The sequence below is a fragment of the Priapulus caudatus genome, unplaced genomic scaffold (genome assembly GCF_000485595.1).
Source record: "Priapulus caudatus unplaced genomic scaffold, Priapulus_caudatus-5.0.1 Scaffold227, whole genome shotgun sequence".
NCBI classification, from domain to species: Eukaryota; Metazoa; Priapulida; class Priapulimorpha; order Priapulimorphida; family Priapulidae; genus Priapulus; species Priapulus caudatus.
The window spans coordinates 297,837-304,018 of NW_014577288.1; the positions used below are offsets into that span (position 1 = coordinate 297,837).

The 6,182-nt window shown below is 51.9% G+C and overlaps 1 protein-coding gene and 1 long non-coding RNA gene across 3 annotated transcripts in view; both read right to left on the reverse strand.

Annotated features, from left to right (window-relative positions):
- The window catches only part of LOC106807650 (zinc finger protein 431-like), a 13,985-nt gene extending 11,368 nt beyond the window's left edge, over positions 1-2,617 (reverse strand). Inside the window, exon 1 of one of the 2 annotated variants that reach the window (XM_014810060.1) lies at positions 2,403-2,617. The gene's annotated coding sequence lies outside the window, so the exon portion shown is untranslated. Of the gene's footprint in view, positions 1-2,396 lie in introns of both variants that reach the window. The other variant, XM_014810061.1, reaches the window with a different exon arrangement.
- LOC106807652 overlaps positions 1-6,182 on the reverse strand; it is a 25,615-nt gene that overhangs the window by 13,354 nt on the left and 6,079 nt on the right. The gene's annotated exons all lie outside the window — the stretch shown is intronic.

The window sequence follows — 6,182 nt, forward strand, 5'->3', positions numbered from 1 at the left end:
ACGCCGGTACCGGTGGACGCTCGTAGTAGACTACTGCGCATATTGCGCATGCGCTGTGTGCTCTCTTGCAAAACAAGAGGCGCCTGCGCGCATGCGCACTTAGGAGCGTCCAGTTTCGGGCGAGCGTCCAAATACGCCGGTACCGGTGGACGCTCGTAGTAGACTACTGCGCATATTGCGCATGCGCTGTGTGCTCTCTTGCAAAACAAGAGGCGCCTGCGCGCATGCGCACTTAGGAGCGTCCAGTTTCGGGCGAGCGTCCAAATACGCCGGTACACCCCCGCCGTGTACACGCCCCTGGTTTAGTGCATTATTTCTTCAGTTAAGGCAGATCGAGGGTATAGAGCCGTAGGCGAATGAGTTTATATTTAGCTTTATACTCCGTCTATGTCTCTTCCGATTTCACCAAAGCCTCGTGCATAATGAAAAACTATAAATTTCATAATATTCAGAAAAGTAATTAAACAAATTACTATGCCAGGGAAAATGTTACTATGCGAGCTAGAGGTCGTTGAGATCATTACGATCTTACATCCAATGTACAGTACATGCCACCTCTAGAGAATAGGATAAGAAAACTGAGTGAGAATGATTGAGTTACCAACGTTGACAACGTTGAATTCTATATTCTCTAGCTCTCCAAGCAGAGCGCGTCACTAATAAACGCACGTACTAGATCTAATCATCGCTATTTACAAGGATGGAGGAATGTATATATGGTCGCAATAGCCGTACGTGTATTTTACTTGTGAATTTTTCATGATTTTTGATTGTGAATAGTCTTAAAAGATTGCGTGCTGTAATTAATTTGCTAAATTTGGTTCATTAATATTCGAGTTTCTTCGTCATGTATTTCGTTCAGATAACAAATTTCATCGAGAGCGTGGGCCGTAGAGAGAGATCTCTCTTATGTAATGGATATGAGTTTGATTGAATTTAATGAGCAGTTGTGTAGCAATGCCCTTTACAGTGTTACCAGTCCGAAACCCTAACAGTATCCTAAATTTTGTTATTAATATTCGAGTTTCTTCATCATATATTTCGTTCAGATTAATGACAGATTCAGAAGTTTGGATGCAATGACTGTGCGTGCGTGCGTGTATGCGTGCGTGAGTATACCTGCATACGTGCGTGCGTGCGTGCGTGTGCATGTGCATGCGTGAGTATAGTGTATACCTTCTTACGCGCGTGCGTGCATGCGTGCGTTTGTGCCGCGCGTGCGTGCATGCGTGAGTATACCTGCTTACGTGCGCGCGTGCATGCGTGAGTATACCTGCTTACGTGCGCGCTTGAATCTTCCAAATAAGCACATGCGTTATTGTTAATATCTTTAGTTTTGAACTTCAGAATGCGGACTCCCATGTGACTTCCGTCTTCTTCCTTGTTCAAAAGTTAATTTCTACCCCTGATACAGTGATATAACCCTTGTCCGTTACGGAAACTAAACGTTTAATCTATGCGGAACTGTTCAGTGAAATATCACATAATGGCGCTATCTGTCATTTTAAATTGGCAGTGGATATTCAACTGTATGCAGCAGAGTATATCCACTTCCGATATTTTTCAGTACACCGCAATTGATTGGCCAATACGAAACCTTTTGAACACACATACTAACATATTTAACTATACTATAATATACTATAATACACTAAATATATACTATACTAACATACATAATACACATACATAAATATACTATAGCCAACCAGAAGTACTGTACGGTAAAATAGCGGAAGTGGATACTCTGCCGTATACGGTTAAATATCCACTGCGTTTTAAATATCGCAGTGGCTGGAGGTACGGCAGCCGTCGTTCGTTGAAGCCCCTTTTTGGCGTTAGGGTTAGGGTTAGGGTTAGGTTTAGGGTTAGGTTTAGGGTTAGGGTTAGGTTTAGGGTTAGGTTTAGGGTTAGGGTTCTAGCTCATCTAAACTCTCAAATCGTGAATTTATTTCCCAAGGCGTTATTTCGAAATCTGGCACCACCACCGCCATCTTTGTCTCGTTAAGTATGAAAGCGAATTGACTGCCGTACCCGTAGCCTCGAGACATTAAGATACGGCTGCAGCGCATGCGTGGTGTGACTGCCGTACCCGTAGCCTCGAGACATTAAGATACGGCTGCCGTACCCGTAGGCGTAGCCACTGCCTTTAAATATATATGGGTCAGCAATATTAATATATGCATGGACCGATAGTTCTACAACTTACAAGTTGTTTTGCAAACGCAAGTTGATATATACAGTGGCACAACAGTAGAAGTGTAATAAAGCGGTAGATTTGTGAACGTGCGTTCATATTACTTGCCTTATTTTAAGTTTTTACTGAGTCTCTACACGGGTCCCAATTAAGTAACTAGTATTAGTAAGTGCACGATGTGGGTTGTCCGCTCACTTACAAATACAAGTCTTACACTTGAACTTCATACGCTGTTCACCACACAGAGCTGTTTGCTGTTTATAAGCATCGGCCGAGCTTATTAAACGAACAGAGTACACGCTGTGTAACCACAGAAATATATAGAGACACTAATCTAACTACTAATACTATTAATTTCTTTGTGTGTAACACAAATAGTACAAACGACAGCCATCTTTGGTTTCGGAGTTAGATGGCACCCAACGCCGCGGTTGACTATTTCTCACCATGTCGAAGTGGCAATAACAGTCCCCATCTGCAACCAGTTGTACTGAAGCAAGCCGAGGAATTATAGGAAAAGAATAATATATCGATTTAATTTAATTTAATTCGTTTACAGGGCCGTGTACAGGATTTGTACCAGGGGGGAGGGGGTGATCTAACCGTAACCCAAACTTGCGAGCACGCGAAGGGGGGATCTGGGGTCTGGGCCCTCCTCCAGAAATTTTTTGAAATTAGACCCCCTCAGATGCGTTTTCTGCGCGAGCAGGGGGGGGGGGTCCGGACCCCCTGGACCCCCTGTACCGGCGTATTTGGACGCTCGCCCGAAACTGGACGCTCCTAAGTACGCATGCGTGCCAGGCGCCTCTTGTTTTGCCAAGAGAGCACCACAGCACATGCGCAATATGCGCAAGTAGTCTACTCCGAGCGTCCAAATAGCGGGGTAACCGGCATTTGACGCTCGCCCAACTGGAACGCCTCAATAAACTCTACTCCCTGATTAATGTTAATAATAATGTAATAATAATTGCAGGAGGAGCGAGCCCAGGAGGCAGGCAGGAGGAGGCAGAAGGTGGATTTGGAGTAGCGGAAGGAGGAGGAGGAGGAGAGAAGGTGCTTGGAGTACGGCGGAGGAGGAGGGAACGGAGAGGAGGAGGCCGCGGAGGAGGAGGAGAAGGTGCTTGAGTAAGAGAGTAGGAGGGAAGGAGCGACGAGAGGAGGAGGCAGAGGGCAGGAGGCAGAAGCGGGTTGGACGTAGGCAGGAGGAGGGAGGCAGGCAGGAGGCAGGACGGAGCCGAGGAGGAGGAGCAAGGGGCTTGCGAGTAGGGAGGGAGGGAGGAGGAGGAGACGAAGCGAGGAGAAGAAGGCAGGAGGCAGGCAAGTATGAGCGGAAGGTGTCAGGGAGGCAGGCAGGAGCGTGCTTTGAAGTACTGGCCAAGAGAAGGAAGGAGGAGGTGTGGAGTATGGAACCTTCTCCGCTCCTCTTCCTGCCCCTTCGCTCCGCCTCCTCGCCTACTCCAACACCTCCTCCTCCTCCTCTTCCATACTCAAACACCTCCTCCTCCTCCCTGCCCTCCCCTTACTCCTCCTCCTCCTCCTCCTCCTCCTCCTCCTCCTCCTCCTGCTCCACCTCCTCCTCCCTACTCAAAACAGCCTTCGCGTCGAATGCGTCCAGTTTCGAGGCGAGCGTAACCCGCGCGTATTTGGACGCTCGGCAGTATTTGCCGACGCTTCGTAGGCCAGTAATAGGGATTTCAGGCCGTTTTGTGTAGGGGTGTTTGAGCTAGCCGGAGGAGGGAAGAGGAGGGAGGAGCGGGACGGTGTTTGAGTAGGAAGGAGGGAGGAGAGGTGTTTGAGTAGCCGGAGGAGGAGGAGGAGCGTCAGGAGGGAGGCAGGATGAGAGAAGGTGCTTGAGTAGGGAGGAGGCAGGGGAGGAGGAGAGGAGGATGGAGGTAGGCGAGAAGTGTATGGAGTAGGGCCCAGGAGGCGGTAAGAGGGAGGAGGAAGGAGAGAGGAGGAGGAGGGAAGGAGAGGGAAGAGAAGGTGTTGGAGTAGGGAAAAGGAGCGAGGATGGAGGGGCAGGAGCGCAGGAGCAGCGAGCAAAATCCCTACATCCAACCCCTCCTGCCTCCCCTCCTCTCCTCCGCCTCCTCTCCTCCTCCCCGCCCGCGGGCCCCGGCCTCGCCCCATCACTCCCTCCTCCTCATTCTCCTCCTCCTCCTCCTCCCTACTCCAACACCTTCTCCTCCTCCTCCTCCTCCTCCTCCTCCCCTCCTCCTCCCTACTCAAGCACCTTCTCCTCCTCCTCCTCCTCCTCCTCCTCCTCCTCCTCCTCCTCCCTACTCAAACACCTTCTCCTCCTCCTTCCTACTCAAACACCTCCCCTCCTCCTCCTCCTCCTCCTCCTCCTCCCTACTCAAACACCCCCTACACAAACCCTAACCCTACTACATGCCTACGGAGCGTCCAAATACTCCGAGCGTCCAAATACGCCGGGGCGCGGTCACAGGTACCGGGCGGGTCGTATTTGCGACGCCTCGCCCGAAACTGGACGCTCATAAACTCTACTGCCTGATAATGTTAAGAATAATGGTTAATAATAATGTGCAGCGAAAGGCAGGCAGGAAGAGGCGACGAGGAGGAGGAGGAGGGAAGCGAGGAGCAAGGTGTTGGAGTAGGCGAGGAAGGAAGAGGAGAAGGAGGGAGGAGGAGGAGGAGGAGGAAGGCAGAAGGTGCCTTGAGTAGGGAGGAGGAGCCGAGGAGGAGGAGGCAGGCAACAGGAGGAGCGAGGAGGAGGAGGAGGAGAAGGTGTTGGAGTTAGGCGAGGAGCGAGGAGGAGGAGGCAGGAGGGAGGAAAGATGTGAGGAGTAGGGCGGAAGAGCTGAGGGAGCGAGGAGGAGGTGTTTGATGTACTAGAAGAGGAGGAGAGGCAGCGTGTTGGAGTAGGAACCTTCTCCTGCTCCTCCTCCTGCCCCTCCTCCTCCTCCTCCCTACTCCAACACCTTCTCCTCCTCCTCCTCCTCCTCCTCCTCCCTACTCAAACACCTCCTCCTTCTCCTCCTCCTCCCCTCCTCTTCCTCCTCCTCCTCCTCCTCCACCTCCTCCTTCCTACTCAAACACCTTCAGCGTCCGAGCGTCCAGTTTCAGGCGAGCGTCCAAATACGCCGGTACCCCGGCGTATTTGGACGCTCGGAGTATTTGGACGCTCCGTAGGCATGTAGTAGGGTTAGGGTTTGTGTAGGGGGTGTTTGAGTAGAGGAGGAGCGAGGAGGAGGCAGCGCGGAGGTGTTTTTGAGTAGGAAGGCAGGAGGAGAAGGTTCTTGAAGTAGGGAGGAGGAGGAGGCCAGGAGGAGGAGAAGCCCGTGCTTGAGCAGATAGGGAGGAGGCAGCGGGGAAGAGGAGGAGGGGAGGAGGAGGAGGAGGAAGGAGGAGGCAGGAGGAGGAGGAGGAGGAGGAGAGGAGGAGAAGGGTGTTGGAGTCTAGCGGAGGGAGGAGGGAAGAGGCATTAGGGTAAGCAAAGAGGGGAAGGCAGGAAGAGAAGGGTGTTGGAGCAGGGAGAGAGCGAGAGGAGCGAGCGGGCAGGAGGAGGGCAGGCAGAACGGTTGCTACTCTAACACCTCCTCCTTCCTCCTCCTCCTGCCTCCTCCCTCCTCCTCCTCCTCTCCTCCCTACTCCTCCTCCTTCCTCCTCATCCTCCTCCTCCTTCTCCTCTCCTCCTCTCCCCTCTTACCTCCCTACTCAAGCCAACCTACTCCTCCTCCTCCTCCCTACTCAAACACCTTCTCCTCCCTCCTTCTGCTACTCAAACACCTCCCCGTCCTCCTAAACCCTCCTCCTCCCTACTCAAGCACCTTCTCCTCCTCCTCCTCCTCCTCCTCCCTACTCAAACACCTTCTCCTCCTCCTTCCTACTCAAACACCTCCCCTCCTCCTCCTCATCCTCCTCCCTACTCAAACACCCCCTACACAAACCCTAACCCTACTACATGCCTACGGAGCGTCCAAATACTCCAAGCGCTCGCCTGAAACTGGACGCTCGGAATCGG